Genomic DNA, 24,852 nt, shown 5'->3' with positions numbered 1-24,852 from the left:
CACACACAATCACCCTCAAACCGCACACACACACGAACACACACAAACAAAAAAAAACACACACACACACACACACACACACACACACACACACACACACACACACACACACACACACACACACATTAAGGGATGGAAATAGCCTAGTCTCTCCAGCCCCCTATAGGATGTGCAACTGTCTCAAATATACCTTACTCGTCCCAAACTATGAATGTGCATCAGGTCTATTTACTTTGTTGTGTTTTCCTTGCTCTTTACTGTGGTTTGTTGGTCCCAGCTTGTGTAACGGTAGCTGTGAGCCAGTGCAGAGAACACTGCACTCTAAGTACATGCTGAGGAGTAATTCCACTGGGACTCTTTATAATGCAAAGGTACAACATTAATTAACATTAGTTCATGCACTTAGAAGTATTAGCTAACAGTTAACTGACTAATGGTGTTCATGTTAACTAATTAAATGACCCTTTAAGGTACCTAAAGCGCTTTTACATAGACTTCATCCACTACCAGTATGTGTAACCCAGTATGACCACCACACACTGGTCACAGTGGAGAGGTGATGAATGAGGCTATCCAATCAGAGGTTAAGGGATGATTAGTTGGTACAAGAGCCAGGACACCAGGGTTAGCCCTCCTCCTCTTGTGATGAGTATCAAGGGATGTTTAGTGAGCAGCAGGGGTCAGGACCTCAGTTTAAGCTCTTATTGAAAAAGGTGCGCTTCCCAAAGATACAGCTGCCCTCTGTCCTAGGGCCAGAGGGATGAGCATTCCCGGGTCCTTCTCTGTATGGTGACATGAGGCCAGAGGTAGGAGCACTCCCTAGTCCTTCTCTGTATGGTGACATGAGGTCAGAGGTAGAAGCCCTCCCTATTCCTTCTTTGTGGTGATATGAGGCCAGAGGTAGGAACACCCCCTAGCCCTTCTCTTTCCAGAATGATGAGCAATCCCTAGTCCTTCTCTGTATGGTGATATGAGAGGAAGGAGCACTCCCTAGTCCTTCTCTGTCCAGAGGGAGGAGCACTCCCTAGTCCTTCAATGTATGGTGATATGAGAGGAAGGAGCACTCCCTAGTCCTTCTCTGTCCAGAGGGAGGAGCACTCCCTAGTCCTTCTCTTTCCAGAGTGAGGAGCCCTCCCTAGTCTCCATCTCTGTATGGTGATATGAGATGGAGGAAAACTCCCTAATCCTTCCGTAGAATGCTGGAAGACCCAGCCTCTCTCTCACCAACAATGCTCCTGTTGGAGGCTGAATGTGCTAACAAGTATAATATTTAGTCGTGTTAGCGTTTAGTTGTGTCCGAAATAGGAAACAGCACTGTCCAGAACAGCTGGTCAATGTCTTACATCAGAGCTATTACAGAGAGAGACAGAACAGCTGGCAGAAGAGTTAGGAAGGACAGCAGAAACATTGGGGCAGAGTGCTCGAGAGTATGAATGCAGGGATTGGGTGGTGCTACATCTTCCTCAATCACAACACGATGCACGATGTATCCATGGTACGTTGTGCGCGAACGTGAACATCTGGGAAGCTCCACGTCGCGACCCAGAGAAGGTACACGGCCCTTTGACAGTTGATGGATGGAAGGCAAAAATTGTCACATTCACGCCTCATTATAGACATGGATTGATTTAAATCAATGCAAAATAATTAATTAATTTATTTATTTTTACATCGTACTTTATTAGGCTGTAAAATGCACCGTGGAAAGCTGAATTTGACATACATTTAAATCATTCCTGTGATGAGGTTTAGTTGTTACCCTTTGACCGTCCATTAAACGTTGATTGCACTAAAGAGATCTTATGTATGGAGTAGTTTGCCCGCTATGGGCTACTGTAGAAACATGGTGGCTACCGGCAGAAGAGATATAAATCTAGGTAACCAAAACACAAAGCTTCTTACCTTAATCGGACTATACCCTTAAAAAATGTAAACAGATTTAGTAATGTTGTATTTAATTTCTGCCAGGTCTGTTGGGCTAGATGCCACTTCATTCTATACATCTAAAGCTTGTGTGCCGTCCTTGGTATGTCTACTCATACCCTGACGGCCAGCTAAACTCTTTCCCAAAACACCAACTCTGCAGATGTATTTCTCACTTCCACAGGTTCATTGGAAGAACACGGGAAAAGGTGAAACTGCAACACACAAATAAAAAGGCAGAGAAATCAGAAATCTCATTTGTAATCATCTCAAACAAATAAGCAAGAATATTTACTTGTAAACAGCATTCTTTTAGGTCATTACAACACTATTAGCGTCGTCAAATGTCCCACGTGTGACCTAACATGGTATTTTTGTAGCCGTAGTACATTTGACATCCTGGTCTCACAGGAACCCGTGAAATGACCACGGACGCTTAACTCAAAATCCGTGGGATCATCACGGAAACACGCCGATTTCCGTGATATGGGCATGGAATTTGCTCCAATGCAAGTAAATGACACTGATATTCCGTGGCACACACACGGGTTCCCTTTTCAATGAGCGAGTCGACCTGGCCTCACAGGGATCCGTGAAATGACTGACTATATATATATATATATATATCACCTAGCCCAGGGATTTCCAACATTTTTTGAGCCGCGGCACACTTTTTACGTTTACAGAATCCTGGGGCACACCACCAACCAAAATGACACAAAATGACACTTGAACACAGTACATATAATACATATTGTAGTGGCGATTTTTCCTCAATAAAACAATAACAAAGCAAAATCAAACAAAGCAACGTAATCAAAATAGCCACTGAGGCACCAGGGGGGACGAATCTTAAAAGAGTCAACTGTCCAGTCGTGAATTTAGATTTCTGCAGGTTTATTTTCCGATCTTCCAAGCAAACAAAACAAATGTGCAACAGTGTGAACCAGCAGCCTCACTCCTTTGTCTCTCTCGTAAAGCTGGTAAAAAACCATGACCCTTCCCAGTGCCTGTCTTACCTATGCCCACCACCATAGGCTAGTAATAACTTCAAAACAAAAGCATAAACAAACTCAAATTAACTAATTTATAATACAAACGAGAAAATAAACATAAGTCATATTATTTTATATTAAGCAAACAAACTAAATAAATGTTTTACAATTAAATCTAAGAACTGCATAGCTCTAACACATATAGTTAATAATATAGTTTCTAAATGTATTTATACTCACTTAGTGTGAAACCTGGGCCTGTTTCGATGAACACAAAATGGATATCCTGGCAGGAATGGTAGAAAGACACAAACATTAAAACACACATGTTTTAATGTTTAATTACCATTTGGGCTGGCCCGAATGCCATTTTTCAAGCTTCGAATACTCGTTGGTTTTCCGAGCGAATATTCAAATACTCGTTCCAGAAAAAAACAGCATAAAAAACAACATTAATAATCCCTATATTCTCCCTCGAACCGATTTTAACAGTATCTGCATATTTTGTTGAATATTTAATAGCTTTTGAACGTTAATTAGTAGGCCTAAGTAGGTTGAAGTTCTTTAGTTTTCCCCCGTGAAAGCAAACAGCTGTTGTTCCGTTCCAAATCAGCTGTCCTCTGCCATCTCAACCCTTACGGGAGCTTTTCAATTAATTTCAATGCATCTTTTCAGGGAATTTGTACAATAAATCCATAACAAATACCGAATATTGATTGTCGTATGTGTCCATATTATATCCATTATATTGACCGGGTATTCCCAAGACGCTCACGCTCTGCAGCAAGCCAGTCACAGTTGATTGGCGCGGCGCTGTACAGTGAATGTAAACAAACAACTAAGGTTAGCATTTCGTCAAGTATTACATTACCTCCCGAGATCCCGCTAATGTTGTGTTATAAAGTAAAGGGAAACAAGATATATATTCTTCCTCCACCTCTCTCGCTTCTCTGCTTGGTGTCGCTGACGCTTATAGTTTGCCTCCCTCGCTCTTGTAACGTCAAGTACGTGGAAAAAAACGAAGCTCCGAATACTGATTTAAGCTTCGAATACTAATTTTCCGAGTAGCCATTAGCTGTAAAAATCCATAGATTAGCCGCACCGTTATATAAGCCGCAGAATCGAAAAATGGGGAAAAAAAGGCGCGGCTTATAGTCCGAAAATTCCGTTACATTATCTGCGACACTTTATTACAGCAGACACCCGACAATGGTTAATTAGGTGATATTAGAAAAGTTTAGTTAGGCCTAAAGGCTAAGGCAAGGAACCAGGGAACTCAGGAGACAACAGGGACCAGGGAACACGCAGGACGAACAACCACAATGACAGCACAAGGAACAAAGGAAAGACTAGGGCTTAAATAACAAACACAACGAGGAACAGCTGAGACACATTAGGGGAGGGAACAGTAATCAACACAGGAGGGAAACACAGGGAAACACACCATGACAGTACCCCCCCCCGTATGAAGGTATTATTGTAGCAAAAGTCTTTAGCACCTGTAACTGCAGAATTTGAATGCGTACACTAAAGTCACAGTAAATTTGAAGTCGTATATATTTATTTTGCATGTGTACTCTAAAGTCACAAATGTATAACAATACATTTGTAGTCGTAAAAAATATATAAATATTTTTTATACCATTGTAAACACAAAATAGGGTCTACGAGTACGCTAATCTGTGTTACAGGTGCACAAATCCTTTTGCTACAATTATTGCAGCGCAGTTGGTGCAAAACACATTCGCACACCCGTGTTTCATAATCTGAGAACATGCCCAAAAGGTGTGCATTCGTAAACCCAAATTTGAACAAATGCATCAGAAGTTGCACATCTGTGAACGCTATGTTAATTCAGCATTTTAATGAGCGAGCACAAAACAATTTTACAACTGCTCGAATCTGCTCCTGCAAGTCTCAGCTGTGGGGTTTTTTGCAGGTTGTTTTGCAACACCCCTAGGTGGTAAATGTGTAGCAAAAGTATTCGTATCCGTAGATGACAGAGCGTCCGTGAGCGGGACAAAATAGTCCCGCCCATAATTTCCTAATCCAATGAAAATTCCTAATCCAATGAAAATACTTAAGGGTCGACTCCCAGGCGACCCACGACAAGCAAAACAATGAAGAAAGTCAAACCCAAAACGGGTGGGTGGAGGGGCACCAGGAGGGGGGAATCAAAAAAAAATAAATGGACTGGGGCAGAGCCGAGGGACGTCAGGCGGGCGGCCAGAAAACTGCCCCAGGGCATGGCAGGGAGCCTCAGGCGGACAGCCTGGGGGGCAAGCAGAGGCAGAGTGAAGGCGGAACCCTTCAGGAGGCCGGCGGCAAGGACGATGAGGGCTCAGTCCCTCAGGAGGCCTGCAGTGGCAAAGAACCCCCTCAGAAGGCCGGCAGCGGTGAAGGCGGAACCCTTCAGGAGGCCGGCGAAGGCGAGGTAGAGGGCGGGTCCCCTCAGGAGGAAGGCCAGGTAGAGGGCGGGTCCCCTCAGGAGGAAGGCCAGGTAGAGGGCGGGTCCCCTCTGGAGGAAGGCCAGGTAGAGGGCGGACCCCCTCAGGAGGAAGGCCAGGTAGAGGGCGGACCCCCTCAGGAGGAAGGCCAGGTAGAGGGCGGGTCCCCTCTGGAGGAAGGCCAGGTAGAGGGCGGGTCCCCTCTGGAGGAAGGCCAGGTAGAGGGCGGGTCCCTTCTGGAGGAAGGCCAGGTAGAGGGCGGGTCCCCTCTGGAGGAAGGCCAGGTAGAGGGCGGGTCCCCTCTGGAGGAAGGCCAGGTAGAGGGCGGGTCCCCTCAGGAGGAAGGCCAGGTAGAGGGCGGGTCCCCTCAGGAGGAAGGCGAGGTAGAGGGCGGGTCCCCTCTGGAGGAAGGCCAGGTAGAGGGCGGGTCCCCACAGGAGGAAGGCCAGGTAGAGGGCGGGTCCCCTCTGGAGGAAGGCCAGGTAGAGGGCGGACCCCCTCTGGAGGAAGGCCAGGTAGAGGGCCGACCCCCTCAGGAGGAAGGCCAGGTAGAGGGCGGGTCCCCTCAGGAGGAAGGCCTTGAAGAGGAACCCCCCTCGGGACGGAGTGGAGGAGGGCCCCCACAGGCAGGAGCGGAGGGCGTGCCTCCCCTGGACGGTCTGGAGGGCGGGCCACCTCCGGCAGGAGCAGAGGGCGGACCTCCACAGGCAGGGGAAGAGGCTGGTAGCTAGGGACCGGGGGCAGAGGCTGGTAGCTAGGGACCAGGGGCAGAGGCTGGTAGCTAGGGACCGGGGGCAGAGGCTGGTAGCTAGGGACCGGGGGCAGAGGCTGGTAGGGACCGGGGGCAGAGGCTGGTAGCTAGGGACCGGGGGCAGAGGCCGGTAGCTGGGAACCGGGGACAGAGGCCGGTAGCTGGGGGCCGGGGACAGAGGCCGGTAGCTGGGAACCGGGGACAGAGGCCGGTAGCTGGGGGCCGGAGGCAGAGGCTGAGAGCGGGGAACCGGGGGCCGAGGCTGGTAGCGGGGGCCCGGGGGCAGAGGCTGGTAGCGGGGGCCCGGGGGCAGAAGCTGAGAGCGGTGAACCGGAGGCAGAGGCTGAGAGTGGGAGCGTCGAGGCCGGTCACAAAAGTCTGGTGGCACCGGCATGTAGCTCTCAGGCCAAAAGACCGTGGGGCTGAGCAGCTCCACTGCCCACTCGGGCAAGGCGTCCTCCAACTCAGGCCTTGACGAGACAACCCTGCGTGTACGCTTCACGATAGCCTCCTGCTCCTTCTTGCTGGGAATGTTCTCCCAGTAGTCCATTTCTTTCATTATGAACCACAATATATCCTCCAACTCACGGCAAAATTGAGCGTCTGCTGGGTCCAAGGTTGGTGCTGTCATTCTGTTAAGGGTTGAGGGTGCTGTCATTCTGTTAGGGTTGAGGGTGCAGGCAGACAGGTAGGACCCAGACGCAGACAGTTTACGGAGAACGGCACTTTATTCAGGCCTAAAGGCTAAGGCAAGGAACCAGGGAACTCAGGGAACTCAGGAGACAACAGGGACCAGGGAACACGCAGGACGAACAACCACAATGACAGCACAAGGAACAAAGGAAAGACGAGGGCTTAAATAACAAACACAACAAGGAACAGCTGAGACACATTAGGGGAGGGAACAGTAAACAACACAGGAGGGAAACACAGGGAAACACACACGCACCATGACAGCTTCAAGTTTACGCACAAACACAAGTTTCCAAAAAAGGGTTCGGTTTATTCCAACGGTTTTCTTTGCATGAAGTTCTAACAAAGGTTTTCCATTTCCATTATCCAAAATGCTTGCATTAGGTGTGGTAAAATCTTTTTATCTCGCCCAAACCATGCCACGCCGCCCGACATTACTTTCCAACTATGCTAGAGTGGCGGGCGTGACCTAAAATCACCCGCACCTGTGCCTAGGTAGGCGTATACAAATCACAGGTCGAAGTGAGCTTAACAAAAAACAGAAACGGCCATTACATTCCGGCCCCTAATTCTTGAACAACAAGTAATTACAAATCTATATACAATATATACAAGTGAATGGCCATTACAAGTACGGTGATAAATGTAAGCTTACATACAATTCAATGCTATTTGCTTTCCTTTTTTTTGCATTGTTATTAAAATTCATACTCAAGTGCATTTACAAATGGTTTTCGGTCCGTAAACAACAAAAATTCTTCTTCTTGAAAGGGAAAAAGGCTTCAAGTGTATGCAATGGTCTGTGTGCATGTGTTCTGTGTGCTTATGGGCTGTGTGCATGTTTTCAGCATAAAGGTTGTGAATTGCATCACGGACTAAATCAGTAAGTGAGCATCTGTAGATGTGTAGAGTCAGAGGTTCAAGAACATGACTCCGTTGGAGGCGAACATTCACTGTTGCCCCTTAAACTACCCCCACCAGGAGGCAGATCTTGGTGATGGGCTTTTCCAACTCGTTGGTCTGTGTCTTGACACGGACCCGTCGAACGCACCCTTTGGGGTCTGCCATGGTGTCGGTGATGCGCCCAATGGGCCACGCACCTCTGGGTGCGGACTCTTCCACCACGAGCACGATGTCACCAACTGTGAAGTTTCTGTGAACTTTGTTCCACTTCTGCCGCTCTTGCAGTTGAGGGAGGTACTCGGTCGTCCACCTCTTCCAGAAGAGGTCGGCGATGTATTGCACTTGCCTCCAGCGTCTCCGAGCGTACAGGTCATCCTTCTTGAATAAACCTGGTGGCAAGATGGGTTTACCTTTCAGCTGAAGAAGGTGGTTTGGAGTCAAGGCCTCGATGTCATTGGGATCGCCAGAGGAGGTGGTGATTGGACGGTCGTTCAGTATGGCCTCCGCTTCACAGAAGAGCTTCATCGTCTAGGGCTTGTTGGTTAGTTACAGAACGCAGCAATCTTTTTACGTCCTGCACCAAGCGTTCCCATACGCCACCATGGTGGGCTCCATATGGGGGGTTAAATGTCCATTTAATTCCATCCTGCATCAAGCTTTTCTGAATTTTACTGTGATTCAACTCTGCAATGGCTTGTTTCAACTCACGGTTTGTGCTGACGAAGTTGGTTCCATTATCCGTCCGGATTTCTTTGACTTGGCCTCTGTGAGTGAGCCTTGTCCAACTAGAGAAGTGCAGCAGTAGTTTAGTGGTGGGACATACTTCTTCCGCCTGTGCAGCGAAGGAAAGGACCTCCTCTCTCACTTCTGGGTCAGCGTCCGGATGCAGCGATGCTTTGTCCACGCTTGCTGGCCACTCACGCTCGGTTTTTCCGAGAAAGTCAGGACCAGTGATCCAGGTTGAGGACTTCAGGAAGGCTCCAACTTTCATGCCTCGCGAAGCTGCGTCTGCAGGATTCATCTTAGAGCCAACATGTCTCCACTGACGGACATTAGACAGTGAACTTATGATGGAAACTCTATTGGCTACATAGGTCTTAAAGCGAGTGGTGGTGTTTGCAATGTATTTTAGGACAGTCATGCTGTCGGACCAAAAGACTGACTCACTGAGGTTGAGCTCCAACTGTTTTGACAGCATCTTGTCCAGGCGCACAGCAACGACTGCTGCAGCCAGTTCCAGGCGAGGTATGGTGACGTGCTTGAGTGGAGCCACCCTTGCTTTGCCTATAACAAAAGCAACACACACTTCCTTCTCGCTGTTAGTTAGCCGTAAGTATGATACAGCACCAAATCCAACTTCGCTGGCATCACAAAAGTGATGCAGCTGTGCCATTTCTACATTTCCAAATTCACTAGGTGTGAAGCATCTTCTGACACTGAATGAGTGTAACAGAATCAAATCATCCACCCACCTTTGCCATGTTTGTGCCATCTCTGGTGGTATTGCCTCATCCCACGCCAGCTTCAACTTGCACAGCTGCTGCAGAATCTGCTTTGCGGGGAGTATCACTGGGCTTAAGAACCCTAGTGGATCGTAAATGGAGCTCACACTTGACAGTATTCCACGTCTTGTCAGTGGCTTGTGCTTGTTCAGAATGCTGAAGGTGAAGGAGTCTTGTTCAACATCCCACTGGACGCCTAGGGCTCTTTCCATAGGCAGCTGGTCTCTGCTTAGGTCAAGTGTTTTCACTCCACTGGCTCGATCTGCTTCGGGGATCTCGGAGAGAACAGAGCGGTCACTGCATATCCACTTATTGAGCTTGAACCCTCCTTTAGCACATACCTCGGTGAGTTGCTGGTAGAGAGAGGTGGCTTGTTCGACTGAATGAACTGACTTGAGGGCATCATCGACATAGAAATTCTTTCTGATGGTGCTAATGGCCTCCTCTGGATACAGATGTGCATTATCCTCAGCAGTTTTTAGCAGGGTGTATGTAGCACAGCTGGGGGAGGACACTGCTCCGAAGGTGTGGACTAACATTCTGTGCTCAGCAAGGTCTTTGGTTAGGTCGCCGTTAGGCCACCACAGAAAGCGCAAGTAATTCACGTGTTCCTCAGCCACTCTGACTTGATGGAACATTCCTTTGATGTCAGTCATTAGTGCCATTGGACCCTGACGAAAGCGGGTGAGAACACCTAACAAGGTGTTTGTCAGGTCGGGGCCTTGGAGGAGCTGTTTGTTCAGGGATGTTCCAGCAAAACATGAGGCACAGTCGAACACCACGCGTAATGTTTTCTTGCGGGGGTGGTAGACTCTGTGATGCGGCAAGAACCAGACTTTACCTTCCTCATGGCTCAGCTGATCTTGAGGTATGATCTCAGCGTATCCCTCTGTGCTAACATCTTGCATGAATCCTTTGTATTCCTCAAAAAATTATTGGTCCCTTTTGAACTTTTTCAGCAGGTGTTGCGCCCTCTGCTGGGCGACTTGTTTGTTGTTGGGCATCACTACATTGGAGTCGCGGAATGGCAGCTTCAGGTAGTAATGACCATTGGTAAGTGTTGCTGAGCTTGACATTATTTCCATAAACTGTTTGTCCTCCACAGACAATTCAGCGTGTTCGTCACAGTGCTGTTCGACAAAATCTTGATTATACTGCTTAATCAACATTTCTTCCAATTTTCCTAATGAGATGCGATTCACCTGTACAGAAGCTGCATCGCTGGCGTCGCTATCTTCTTGTCCAAGTGGGCCGTTGATGACCCATCCAAGACGAGTCTGGACAGCGTAGGGTCCATTACCTTCACTGTTGACTATTTTCCATGGTTCCAGTGCTTTAGGTGCATTTGCACCAATCAGCAGTCCAATACTTGCATTGATGGGCGTCAGTTCCACTTCTTGTAAGTAAGGCCATTTTTTGAGGTCTTCTTCTTTGGGTATGTTGTCTTTCGTGACAGGGATTGACTTTTGAGTGTACACATCTGGCAGTCTCAAGAATTTGTTGTCATTTAAGGCAGCTACTTCCAAGCCAGAGATCTTATGACTACTCACATACTTCTCCTGCCCCATCGTCTTCAGCAGTATGTCCATTTTTTGTCCAGGTGCGTTCAGCTGAGTCATTAATGACTCAGTACAGAATGTAGCTGAGCTGCCTGGGTCCAAGAAAGCGTATGTTTCGATTACTTTTGTGCTTTTGTTTAGTCTGACTTTGACAGGTAGAACAGACAGCGAGCATTCTTTAGAACCGACCCCAGTATCACCTTCAGAGTCCAAGGACACAAGTGCGTTGGAGACCGTTTGTGTTTCATGGTCGGCTGGGGTGTTCTGAGGTTTTGGTTCGATGTGCAGAACTGTTGGATGATTCTTACTGCAGGTGCGGCATGTCAGCCTTTCTTGACAGTTCCTGCTTAAGTGACCTTGTATTAAGCATCCAAAGCACACGCCTTTGCTCTGTAAAAACTTCATTTTGTCTTTGTTTGGTTTCTTTTTGAATGTTGTGCACTTGTCAAATATGTGGCCGTCATTGCAAAACAAGCACTGAATTTCACCTGCATTTCCAGCGTTGGGCGTGTCACTCTGGTGTGGCACCTGAGCAACAGAGGTGGCGAAGCTGCTGCCTTTGGCTTTTCCAATTGACTTGGGGGTTGGTGGTGTTGTGGCTTTTGCTCTTGTATTTTGACTTTCACAGAAGACAGGATCCATTGCAGCTCTCACTTGCCTTTCCAGGAAGTCCAGTAAGTCTTTGAATTTCACTCTCCGTTTTTGCTCCTCTCTGATGCTGCACACTTTCATCCTCCAGGCCTCACGCATTCTGAACGGCAGCTTGGAGACGAACACCTTCATGTGTGAGGAGTTTTCCATTTCATCCAAATATCCGGCGTCCTCCGTTGTGTTATAACTGGTTCTTAGGAAAAATGTGTATGATCTTAATGCTACACCTACGCCGTCATCTGCTTTCAGGACTGGCCAATCCAATGCCTTGTTCAGAAATGCAGCTGTAACTTTCACTTTGCTTCCGAAGTTCCACTCCAACTGCTTTTTAGCCTCTCCAAATGCAGTTTTTGGGCTCATATGCATGCAGCTCTGCACCAGCTTTCTGGGCTGCCCAGATGTGAATTGCTCTAAATAATAAAGCTTAACCTGCATATCATCTGTCTTGCTCTCAATGCCTTGTTCAAATGCTTTGATAAAGGATCTGAATTGCATGGGATCACCATCAAAAACTGGTACTTGTATGGGTGGTAAAAGTGACTGTCTCTGCTGCTTAATCAGCATTGCAGTGATCTCATTTTGCCTGCGCATTGCTTCAGCCAAATCGGGTTGGTCATTATTACTGTCTGCACTTTGCTGTAGATGACGTGTTTTTGCTTTGCTTTTTGCATATATGGGGGGGGCAACTGACGTAGTAGGTCCAACGGTAGACAACGGAACAGGAGCCGGTGACATTTTTGTCTGTTTCATAGCTTTCGGGCGATATGAATTGTGTGGATGTAGAGGCTCCAGAGGACGCTAGACTTTTCGATTTTTGTGTTTCTTCTTGTTCTTTAAACACCTGTGACTTCGCCTTTGCGATGGCCAAATTAGTTTTAACGGACAGCGTTTCTCTTTTGGCTTTCATTACTGCGTTTAATTGGGCTTCTTCAAGTTCAAGCGCGTGTTTTTCTTGTAACGCGTCGGCCTGCTTTAGCAGGGTTACGCGCTCCAGCTCGGCCTGAATTGCCATCTCTGAAAGGGTTTTACTTTTTCTACTGGCAGAGGATGAACTAGAGGACTTGCTCGCAGCTGCTTTGCTACTGGGGCGTGCGGGTTTTGCGGTCTGTGAGACGCTATCGTGGGGCTCTACGTCATAGCTTTTGCGAGATGCAGCGTGAGACACATTTTCCACGGCACTTACATTATTAGCGGCATCCTGCGAGGCGTCTTGTTTTAGCCACGTTTCTATGTCATCAATAAATTCTCTGCAGCTTATCAATTTGGGTTCATACCAGTCGGTGTGGTCAGATTCTCTCTCGTCCTCGTTCAATAAACTTTGCACAGCCACTTGTACGTCCATAAACTCCTCCAGGAAACGATTGTAAACTTTCATGTGTTCAATGACTGTGGTATTCTCTCCATTATCGATCAAAGTGTGAATTTGATTCCGCTTTCGTGTGAGAGCGCCGAGTTTTCCACTTCGCTTCTTAATTAAACTTAAAACTTCCCTTTCCTTTCCCAAATCTTCCTGCTCCTGCTGCATAATGTTCCAACTACTATGTTTCCGCGAAAATCCAAAGAATGTTTTCAAACTAAAAAGTCTTTGCTTTGTCTTCTTTTAAGTCTTTAAATTACAGCTCAAGAGGGTCCACCCCGACGTTGCGGGTTGCTTCAGAGTCAGCTGTTAGTCAGTCAGCTGTTACTCACGTATTTCGGCGTCTTCTCGTTTCGGCTTCCAAATTCCAGTAATCCAACAGAAACGTTCCAACAGATAATCCAATTCAATTCGATATCTTCCAAGTTCAATGTCCAAACGAAAGAAAGATTTTACTTAATGTAACAGCCTTTTTTCTATTTTCCAATGTTCCAAACTAAAGGCCGTGGGTGACGTGGATTCGGCTTCAAGTTTACGCACAAACACAAGTTTCCAAAAAAGGGTTCGGTTTATTCCAACGGTTTTCTTTGCATGAAGTTCTAACAAAGGTTTTCCATTTCCATTATCCAAAATGCTTGCATTAGGTGTGGTAAAATCTTTTTATCTCGCCCAAACCATGCCACGCCGCCCGACATTACTTTCCAACTATGCTAGAGCGGCGGGCGTGACCTAAAATCACCCGCACCTGTGCCTAGGTAGGCGTATACAAATCACAGGTCGAAGTGAGCTTAACAAAAAACAGAAACGGCCATTACACCCCCTAAAAGTGGGTCCACAGCCCAAACCGTAGATGGTGCAGACATGCCAATTGCATGACTAGATCCAGGTCCGTCCGGTGTACGCAGATGACAAAATCCAGACATGCCGGTCACTAGGTGGCGCTACGCCAAGGATAAATTTCGCCACAAGGGGGCGCAATAAACGAGGAAATTGTAAATCTTGGCACCCTCAATAACTGCTTGCAGTTCTAGTCTTATTATTATTTTCCTGCCATGGGAGTCTATGGCAGCCCATAGAATGCCTCGGTGAAAAGTTGTCAAATTTGGCACACTGGTTCAGGACAGGCCCATTAGCCAATGAAGATAATTTGAGGTTGCTAGCTCATCAGCTCTAGCGCCACCATCAGGTCAAAGTTAGACATGCATTCATGTTCATAACTTTCGACCCATTCGTCCAATATTCACAAACAAGTTATCATTGGATTCCTTGGTCCAAGCCGAGTTCAACGCACCCTATGAGGTCAATTTGCGCCATGATGGATTCTCCGCCATCTTGGTTTATGTCAAAAACCTTCAAAATGCATCTCCTATCACAGATTTTCTCCAATCATCTCGAAACTTGGCACACATGATGTTTAGGTCATGTTTGATGAAAAATATTGAATACATTTTTCAAATTCAAAACCGTTTGCCCGCTAGAGCCAATCAAATTTGACCGCCAAGTCGCCAAACAGGAAGTAAGCCGATATCTCAGCAGCCCTTTGACATATCATAGCCAACCTTGGTACATAGACCCATGACATCATCATGGGGACACCCAATGAATCTGGTGACCATTGACCCCTAGGGGGCGCTATAATTAATGAAGACGTGTTTTAACTCCTCTCTCTTCACATGAGTACATTTCAAACTTATTTTCAATGTCTGATGATACTGTCAGACCTCCCCATATAGCTTATAAATTATTTCTCATGGCAACATCAGAACTTGGCCGCCATGTTGAGAGTTGTCAAAATCAGTTGTACATTTCCACAGGCCACAAATGATGTCCAATCTTCATGAAACTTGGCATATATGATCTTCAGACCAAGCTAAACAAATTCGTCAAACAGACTTGACGGCAAAGCAGCCAAACAGGAAGTAAGCCTGTTCTCAGCACTTCTTTAACATATCATAGCCAAACTTGGTACATAGACATCATTCTGGGTGCATCCAAACTATTTGGTGACCTTTGACCTCAGGGGCACGTCAAACAGGAAGTGAGCTCATATCTCTGCCAGGCCTTCATGCATCCAAACCAAACTTTGCTGATAGTCTTATGACCCTATCCTGATGATGCCCAAATAATTTGGTGTGATTTTAATTTTAGGGGTGCGTTGTTAGCAGAAAGTCTATTCCAGCCCTTAGAAAGCAACTTCAATGTATTCTCATTGTGATACCCATTTGCCAATAACTTTCATTGTCTAATCATGTTTATTTTTTCATGATCATATACTGTGTTATATAAAACTGATAACATATCAATCATATTGAATCACCATGTAAATCTGACATACAGCATACAATCAGAACACTACTTCAGAACAGCGCTCATTAAAGGATACACTGCACTCGTGTGGCGAAAAGCGGTACTGCATGTAGAATGCATCAATGACGTTATTTACCATTTCGCCCACTTTTAATATAAACTGAATCCTTACTGGATTAGATGCTTCATGCACCACCTTCAGAACGCATGCTTGTTTACATTGTGTCTCTTTTAGGGATATTGTTCCGAATACCCCTATGTATTTGTGATATTTGTTCTGTCAGGCAGACTGTATTGCGCCCTTACCTCTAGGTGGGGTCATTTTCCCATTTGGTAAACATTGAAGTGCACTCGCATAATGCTCATCACACCGGCTGGCGGTATTACCGATTACCGAGACGGTCGTCATGTAGCCACCTCAAGTCCCATTATGCTTGACCCCCACATTGCTGCTCGCAGCTATATTTGTAATTCCTTTTGTTCCTGATGGCACCATACGACACGGCCAACTAGGGATGTGTCGGTCGCGACTGATTCGTTACAACGAACGAATCCCGAACGTGAACGACTAGAACTGGTTCCCCAAAACAAGAAGAACTGGTTCTTTGATTCTTTTTTTTTAACATAAACCAAACATATGGTCACGTAAATAAAATATACAAACGAACAGAGCTCCGTCTCCCCGCGACTTATATTGATTGAGTCTACAACTTCCTCAAAGATTCAGCCAATGAGAGGTAGCAATGGTGTTGGAATGGCACCTGGGTAAACCAATGACAAGGCGGTACCGTCGAATATGCTCGCTTTCTCTGTCTGACGTATCTTGGGTCCTACCATTCGACGTGGGGCCACTCATATATCCCCCTACATTTTTTCGAAAATAGACTTGACCTCCATCTGTTTATTGGATAAACGCATTTCCCAATCCCAGGAGTCTTTGCTCCATTCTACGTCAATTTAAGAACAAACAAAGAAATTAAACTGCAGTTCGTATTTTTTATTTATGACCATGCAAGTTCTGTAATGCCTGAACAATGAAGAATAAAATGTAAAGTAAAATAAAATTATAAATGTAAAACCAATGTTGACTAAACATCAGCTAATAGTGCAACGTGTAGTTAACTTACAGTTAGTTGAATGCTTGTTTCTTATCTGTTGAAAGCTTTGTTGAATATCAACTAACCATCTACTAATAATGCAACTAATAGTTAACTGACAGTTAGTTGAATGCATGCTACGTGTACAAAACAACATCTACTAATAGTGCAACTTATAGTTAACAGACAGTTAGTTGAATCCATGTTTCTTATCTGTTGAACAAGCTCTGTCAAATATCAACTAACCATCAACTAATAGTGCAACTTATAGTTAACTTACAGTTAGTTGAATACATGTTACTTATCTGTTGATATAGTTCAGTTGATTGTCAACTCAATTAACTGTTGACATGCAACTGAGTATCTACTGATGGCTTGTTGAGTGTCAACAGTGGACTATCAAACTAAAGTGTTACCAAAAAAGTTGTTGAAAAACATTTCTCGTCATATTTTTCGTAAACGAAATTAACACTGATGCACACGTGCACTAACACCAAAGCTATGACCATGTGCTAGCGGTGCCATGCCGTAATTCCGACGCCTCATTGTTCCGACGTCTCAATGTTCCGAAATATTTCCCATTAGATCGACATGCCACTATTCCGACGGTTCAATGTTCCGAAAACGAAACCCATTGGTCCGAAGGTCCGTTAGTCCGACTTTTCGAAAAAGGAAGGCGCATTAGACCGACGGTTCAATATGCCGAATAGGAAAAATAGTTGTATACCTCGCTCGCTCCCTCTCCCTCTCTCTCTGACTCTCACTCTCTCTCTGTCTCCAAAATACAACCTAGGCCTACATATCACGTTCACGATGAATTTTGGAGGGCAAAAAGACAACGCTTCACTTCATTTCGACACGGTGTTGCAGCACCATGGACAGAGAGCGGAGGTCTAATTCTCAACACGGGCACACACACACACACACACACACACACACACACACACACACACACACACACACACACACACACACACACACACACACACACACACACACACACACACACACACACAGAGTGAGAGTGAGAGTGAGAGGGAGCGAGGTATAAAACTCTTTTTCCTATTCGGCATCTTGAACCGTCGGCCTAATGCGCCTCCTATTTGAAAAGTCGGACTAACGGACCTTCGGACCAATGGGTTTCGTTTTCGGAACATTGAACCGTCGGAATAGTGGCATGTCGATCTAATGGGAAATATTTCGGAACATTGAGACGTCGGAACAATGAGGCGTCGGAATTACGGGCAGGCCCCGTGCTAGCACTCCCCCACCCATGCACCCATGCACACGTGCGCTAGCAACATGGCTATGACTATGTGCTGACCCTCCCCCGCTACCAATGCACACGTGTCTCTCGCATGAGTACTTACAAATCTGGTTGTATACACATACATTGTCATTTCTTTCAATACAAAGCACGAAAATCAACTTTGAGAATACTCGGGTGGTCCATGGGTGTAAATTATAGAAACCTAGCAAGGCGGAGTTGAGCTACTTAGAGCTAACTGGGAAACGAGTGACAGAGAAAACTTGAGAAATTTTCTCGGAAATGTATCATAAGGGCTAATAAGTACAATTTAACACTCACACGGTTAAATAATATACATTTGTGATTTTAGATATGAATTACTCACCCCGTAAGTTGAAGGATACTAAACGATGAATCTGGAGCATGTGCTAGTCCGTCGGTATCAGTCCGTGTCATCCGGTCGGTCAAGGGCGTGAACGACCATGCGCAATAGCTCACAATACAACAGTCATTGTCTTGATTATTCCACTTCACATTGGATTGATATAGATGTTTCTAATTGATCTGCATTTTCTTCAAATCAGCTATTATGAACAAGAATGAATCATGTAATGACGAAAAACATGTTTCAATCATTTCATGTCAACATATTCCTAGCTTGCTAATCAAACACATGCCCTTCATTTTTCAGTTCATTTTTTTGAGTGCAGGCCAGCTGTGTCTGCACACCTTAAGCCACAAATGTACACCCCCATCCCACAAAATAATGGGGACTAGAAACTATCTCTGTCTTTTGTACATTTACTCTACTGTTGGAGGTCAGGCCCCTTTTCCGGCCTCTTCGAGATAGCTAGGGATGCTTAAATGTTTACACACATTTCCCCGGGTCCCGAGAATGTCATATCCGAGATTTGGAGTTCTAGACCATAGATAAAAAAAATTTGGACAAAGCCCCTCAGAAGTGTTGCCTGCAAGACCTAGTTGTTCAGAATGTGGTGGAAAAACAGTTTTTGAGATAGGAAGGTCCTACCGCCCTGAAATTTGAATACCTTATTCTAGGGCCTAACTGGGACCCCCACACTGAAACTTGGCCCGGTCGGACCCCGAGGGCAGCCTTCAGTGTGCCTGCAGCCTTCAGGGGGTGCCTGCCCTCGGGGTCCGACCGGGCCAAATTTCCAGATTTCCCTATGGTCTCCGCGGTAAACGTCACAACGCCTTGAACTGTGGGTAATTCCCTCAGATGAAGTCTGCACTGATGCAGATCCACGGAAAGGGCTCGGTAAGTGTGGACTCAAACCCTTTGGAATTCGACATTGGGACAGCCCTAAAGAATTTTGCAAGAACGCGCATCAATGTCAGTGAGTCTGGACATTACATTAGGATTGGGCCATACAATGCCTCTGCCTCCTCCATGCTGCCACGATACCTTGGATCCAAGATGGTGGCCTTTCTCAGGAGGACTTGGATTGCAGGTGATTTGTATTTTTCAGTCAGGACCCTGCACATGTTTTGTTTAATGCCGGCTGTCAGTGCAGTGTCATCGGGGCCTGGAGAGAGAAGGTCGTCTTTAATCAGTTCCAGCACAGGTTTAACTGAGGACACTGTGAAAGATTTTTCCCCTGAGAGGACGTCTGTGAAGTCAGCTAGTGGTTTCATTGCTGCATTGATGGACTCCAACACAGAAACATCCTGCCAGGTTGGTTTGAGGTGGCTATATTTTCTGTCTTGAACCAGGACACTTCTTATGGCTGGAAGTAGCTCAAGCACCCTCTCTACCATCTTCTGCTTAGTGCCCCATCGTGTGACAACATCCTGTGGGAAAGATAATAATGTTCTTGTTCATTAGTTAGTCTATGTCAACATTCTTAAACAAATATTACTGTTTACATTTCCATTAATTATCATTATTAATTTGTATGTTATATTATTTTTATATGCCAGTGCATACGACTACAGTCTCAATTAGATTCTACAGGTTATTCTCCAGGTCTACAGGCTACTATGAAATAAGAATAACAACTCTTTAAATATTTTTTGTTGCAAATTAGTTCAAGTTCAAGTTTATTATAGCCATTTCAACAATATATAAAATACAGTTGATAGGAATTTGTTTTGGTATGCTCACATGTATTACACAGCAACATAACAACACAACATAACAAGACAAAAAGCCAAAACGGCACATAAATAACAAGGAGTACAACACTTAACACACATAAAAAACACACAATGCATGGTTCGCAGAGAATGACAGCAGTAAAGTACAGTACAGTGGTGCAAAAACTGCAAGTGAGGTAGACCATGAAGATCTTAAAGACCTTAAAGTGCTTAGTGCTTGTTCAAGTGGCGTATAGCTTGTAGATAGGTACTATCCCTAAAGCGTGATGTTTTACTTGTGATGCTTCTGTACCTCCTCCCTGATGGTAAGAGTGTGAATAAGTGGTGTGCTGGATGAGAGGGGTCAGAGATGATCTTACTAGTTTTCCTGGAAATTCTGGTGTCATAGTGCGAGCCTATGGTAGGCAGACTACAGCCAATGATTTTAGAGGCCTTGCGTACTACCCTCTCAAGCTGTTGTTTGTCCTGGCTGGTAGCACTACCATACCAGAACAGGATGGAGAAAGTGAGCACGCTTTCGATGGCTGCACGATAAAAATGGGTCATGCCTGCCTGACTTACCCCAAACTTCCTCAGCTGACGGAGGAAGTATAATCTCTGATGGGATTTGGAAATAATAAGACTAATGTTCAGGTTCCATGGTAGGGACTGGTGGATAGTGGTGCCTAAGAAACGGAAGGAGGAGACCCACTCCACAACTTGGCCATCAATGGAGATGGGAAGGTGCTGGCCTGCCTTTTTCCTATAGTCAATTATGAGTTCTTTGGTTTTGGTTGTATTTAGTATAAGGTTATTGTCTTCACACCACTGCACCAGCTGTTCAACCTCACTCCGGTAGGTAGATTCGTCCCCATCAGATATGAGGCCTATGACAGTGGTGTCATCTGCAAACTTTAACATTTTAACAATGTTAATTATTAGTGTAAAGAGAAAATAATAGAGGTGACAAGACACACCCTTGTGGGGCGCCAGTGTTCACAATCCTTGGTGATGACACATTATTCTGGATTTTAACACACTGTTTCCTACTGGACAGGAAGTTTAAGATCCACTGACAAAGTAGAGCATTAACTCCTGCGGCCAGGAGAAAGTTGTACAGTCTGACAGGAATGATGGTATTGAAAGTCAAGCTAAAATCAATGAACAGTACACGGGCATAGGTGGACTTAGTGTTCAGATGTTGCAGAATGAAATGTGTGCAAAGTGAAACTGCATCGTCCACTCCCCTATTAGCCCTGTAGGGAAATTGGTGAGGGTCTAGCGTGATGTACGTCAAGTACCTACAAACTAGGCGCTCAAGTACCTTCATAACAACAGAAGTAAGTGCCACAGGCCTATAATCATTAAGACAGGTTATGTTAAATTAAACTATAGAATAGAGATTTATTGCACAGTAATACATTATACATCGAAATTCAGTGCACTGCACTCACTACTGGACTCATAGAAAGAAAGTAGAGCAATAAATAGTCAATAAATAATACATTCTCATCGTCTCATTCACTCAGTCAGTACATTCATGTCGTCATACACTGTACCATAAACTCAGTGCAATTGTAATCATTCGATGCATTAAATTAAACTATCAATGATTTAAACATCTCTCACCAGTATTAGACTGTGTTAGGGGAGATTAGCCTCACTCTGTGCCTTCCTCAGGTTTCTCCTCTCAAGCCAGCTCATGTTGAATACGTTGACCATACTTTTACAGAGTCCTACTGCACGCGCTGTCCGATCTTTGTCGCTGTCCAGACCATGGACAGCCATGGACAAAGCAAGGTGGAGGTTGTGGCCAAAGCAATTGATCAAGGACCAGCCAAGATTCCTTATTGCAGCAACAATGTTAGCACCATTATCTGTAGTGATACAGACTAGTTTTTGCTCATCCAGTCCCCAGTCTGCTACAGAAGACCTCAGGTTTTCTCCAAGGATGTCAGCAGTATGATTATCTGGGACATATCTGGTCTCTAACACTTGTGTGCAGGGTCTAGTCAGCAGTTATGTAGTGCATGGTCAAGCTCATATAGGGGGTCAAGTTTTGTACTTGACCACATATCTGTAGTGGCTGAGTAAAATGTGATGTCTTTGATCTCCTTTAGTATGTCGTCTTTAATACTGTTGTACAGTTGTGGAATTGCCATTTGACACGTATGTTCTCCCAGGCAATTCGTAGTTGCTGTCAAATGTTGGCAGCATTCGTCGAAATGCAGGCTTTCCCATGATACTAAAGGGCATCATCTCTCTAGCGATGAAGCAACCTACACGTCAGTGAGCGCGCACCATTTTGCACTGTCTGTGTTGTACTTTGTTTGCCGACTAAACGCCCCAGTGATTGTGGGTTAGGGAAGATGGAGACTTCCCATCTGTTAGTTTGGCCCAAGCTGGGAGAACTGCATCGGGTGATTGTGTTTAAGGTGAAGATTCATGAATGTTGCATTGGCGCGTTTGTTAATATTGTTTTCAAACAAATGCGACATCTCGGATCGCTCAGGTTAGTTGGTTCGCCCCGGCGGTTGGGTTTGAAGCCGAAGTGGTCCAAAAAAGCAGCTGTCGCGTTCGGCCTAGACACCAACTCCATCTTTTTATTCCTCCAAAGTTTTGTTCTCTTGCTCTCCTCTTCACGGGGCACTCCCATGCTGCACTCTGTGTAACGCCAGAATATCAAAAGTAAAAACTATTGATATCCAGTCTCTTTGATAGATAGAGACACAAGGAAAACAAAAAACCGTGCGAATGGAAATTATTGCGTCCGGCAAAAGATTATCGCTCATTTTAATTTATCGCGCAATTAATTGATTAATTGCTTATCACGACAGGCCTATCCATAGTCACTGGAACAAGTGGCCTGTCGTTGATGATCGCTGCAACTTCTGCCATGAAAGTCACCAGCACTTTGAGGGTGAGCTTGTCTTTCAGCTTGAGGAACATTGCGTCCAGAATTCTCCTCGCCACCCCTATCATTCTCTCCCATGATCCACCACAATCGGATGCATGTGGAGGATTAAAGGACCAGGTGCAGCCCTTGTCTGAGAGGTAAGTCTTTACTGCGGTGCTGTTAATGTTTGAGGCTATCTTCAGTTCTTTACAGGCGCCAATGAAGTTTGTGCCGCGGTGAGAGCGAATGTGTTTGACCGGCCTGCACACTTTTATTTTACTCTGGTCCTGTGTGAGGAGACGTTCCATGGGCTGAACACATCCAGACCCAAGCAGGGTAATGGAGGATTCTTTTCTTCCCTCAGACAATCCAAAGGTGAGCTGAATTGACCGCCCCCTCTGTAAAGTGCTTTAGAGACATGAGACGCCTCAGCGCCTGTGGTCTGTTGTCTGGGAGCCGTGGGCTCTTGAAAGGTAATGGCACCACCCAACTGTTGTTTGAATCTTTTCGCAGTCCTTCATCCATTATCTCCATGAACATTGCATCTTGAATGGAGGGAGACACCTGTTTGTCATCCCTGGTCCGCCGTGCATCGAAGGTGGTCGGTTTCACAGAAAGGCTGGACCTCAGAATACGCTGGGGGCTCGCTGGTGGCTTGGGTTTCGCTGAACCTCTCCTTCACATGGAACACGTTGGGGCACGCGTCAAAGAGAGTGGGCTGTTGCAGCTCTGTGGTGTTCATGTGGAACGTGCTTATAGTCACTGGTACGTAGTGCTACGTATTTTAAGAACCTGACCAACCCACACATAGACCCTAGGAAGCAGGACCAAACATATAAGCTGTAAATACTATACATAGCCACAAGGGGAGCAGGACCTTACTGAAGGCTGCAATAACTGCTCCATCCACAGAAGGCAGCACCACAGACAAGGGAGGAAGCCGAGGGTAATACGTCACACCGGCTCCTCCCACTCCTTCCGGGCCATGCGGATCAGACCATAACAACAATCTCCAGGAGCAAGCTCCTGAGAAACTCTCGGCAGCCCATATGGATAGGGTTAATATAGCTTTTGTCAGCTGGGAGTCGCTCAGCACGTGCAAAGACACGCTTCCACCTCATTTTGCTCCATAGTATTAGTTTACCATACCGAAATACTTTACCAAATAAAGTAACTCTTAAAAGCTATCCTGGATTTGACCGACTTTCCTTGAAGAACTTCTGCAACAGTAGACATTACTTAGGCACACAGTTCCAACAATGACCAACCCCAGTTCTAACTTCTGTGCGTAAGGCAGGTGAGGGCCATTCACGTGTTTACAGACTTTATGCACTCTGATAATGACCCTTCCTAACAGAAGCATAATGGGGGCTTGTGGGTCAATGTCTGGGATGAGGTGTGCCACTGACCTTAGATGAGCATGATGAAGAGCTACTTCGGGGGTCGGAATTTCCTCTCTGTTGTTCGGTATGTCGCTACATTCTATGAGGCTTGGCATCGGGACGTGAACAGACTCCACTTCATAGTCACTGGCCCTTCTGCCTGCTGATTGCTTCACTCCAGCACATGTTTTCAGTGTGTAAGGAGCGCTTGGACTTTGGTCTTTGAACATGTCAAAGAACTGTGGGCGAACCAGTGACCTGTTGCTCTGCTCGTCAATGATCGAATACAGTTTCAAGGCTTTTTCTCTGTGGCCGGCTGGAAACACTTTGACGAGGCATATCTTCGAGCAGGAGCGATCATTGTGTTCACCACCACAGACTTTTGTGCATTTGTTGGTGACCTGAGACTGTGGTGAAGCTTCATCCTCCTCCCCGCTGTGCTCAGAAGCAGGGTCAACCTCCTTCTGCCAGGGTGCGGGTCCAGGGTGAAGCACTGTCTTGTGCCTTACATTCAAATCACTAAACATTGAGTTTGCAGTTCTTTAATATCTGAGACGAGGAAGAGAGACATTTAAAGCACACTTTTTTTTTTTGCGCTCGTCAATGGGCTTCTTACTGAATGCCTGGCACTTACGGGGAGGGTGTGGGTTTTATGCAACAGACACAGCTTGTCGCCGTTGTCTGATTTTGTTGGAGGCTCACCCGTGTCAGATGTGGCTATGGGTAACACTTCCCGCTGTCTGTTCGGCTTCCACACTGTCTTCTCTGTTCTGGGGGCCATGTCTGTGTAGCCGATGAGGCTGAAGCTTGGGTCATTTGCAATGTGAGCCTGCTGGCTTACGAAATCGACAAAGAAGCCAAAGGGAGGATAGCACACCTGGTTTTGATGCTTTTAGGCTGCACCAGCGATCAACCACTTGTACTGGAGACGAGACGGGAGTTTCTGTACAATTGGGTTGACGCCTCTCGCCGTGTCAAGGAAAGCTAGCCCTGGTAAGTCTCCTTCAGCTTCAGCAGCCTGCAATTCCATCAGTAGATCACCC

The 24,852-nt window shown here is 45.9% G+C and overlaps 1 protein-coding gene across 1 annotated transcript in view; it reads left to right on the top strand.

Moving 5' to 3' along the window:
• LOC132473524 (acetylcholine receptor subunit alpha-like) overlaps positions 1-24,852 on the top strand; it is a 56,144-nt gene that overhangs the window by 25,014 nt on the left and 6,278 nt on the right. The gene's annotated exons all lie outside the window — the stretch shown is intronic.

Source organism: Gadus macrocephalus, chromosome 15 (assembly GCF_031168955.1).
Source record: "Gadus macrocephalus chromosome 15, ASM3116895v1".
Lineage (NCBI taxonomy): Eukaryota > Metazoa > Chordata > Actinopteri > Gadiformes > Gadidae > Gadus > Gadus macrocephalus.
Note: the sequence above shows the minus strand (reverse complement) of the source record. Positions and strands in the feature narration are given on the sequence as shown.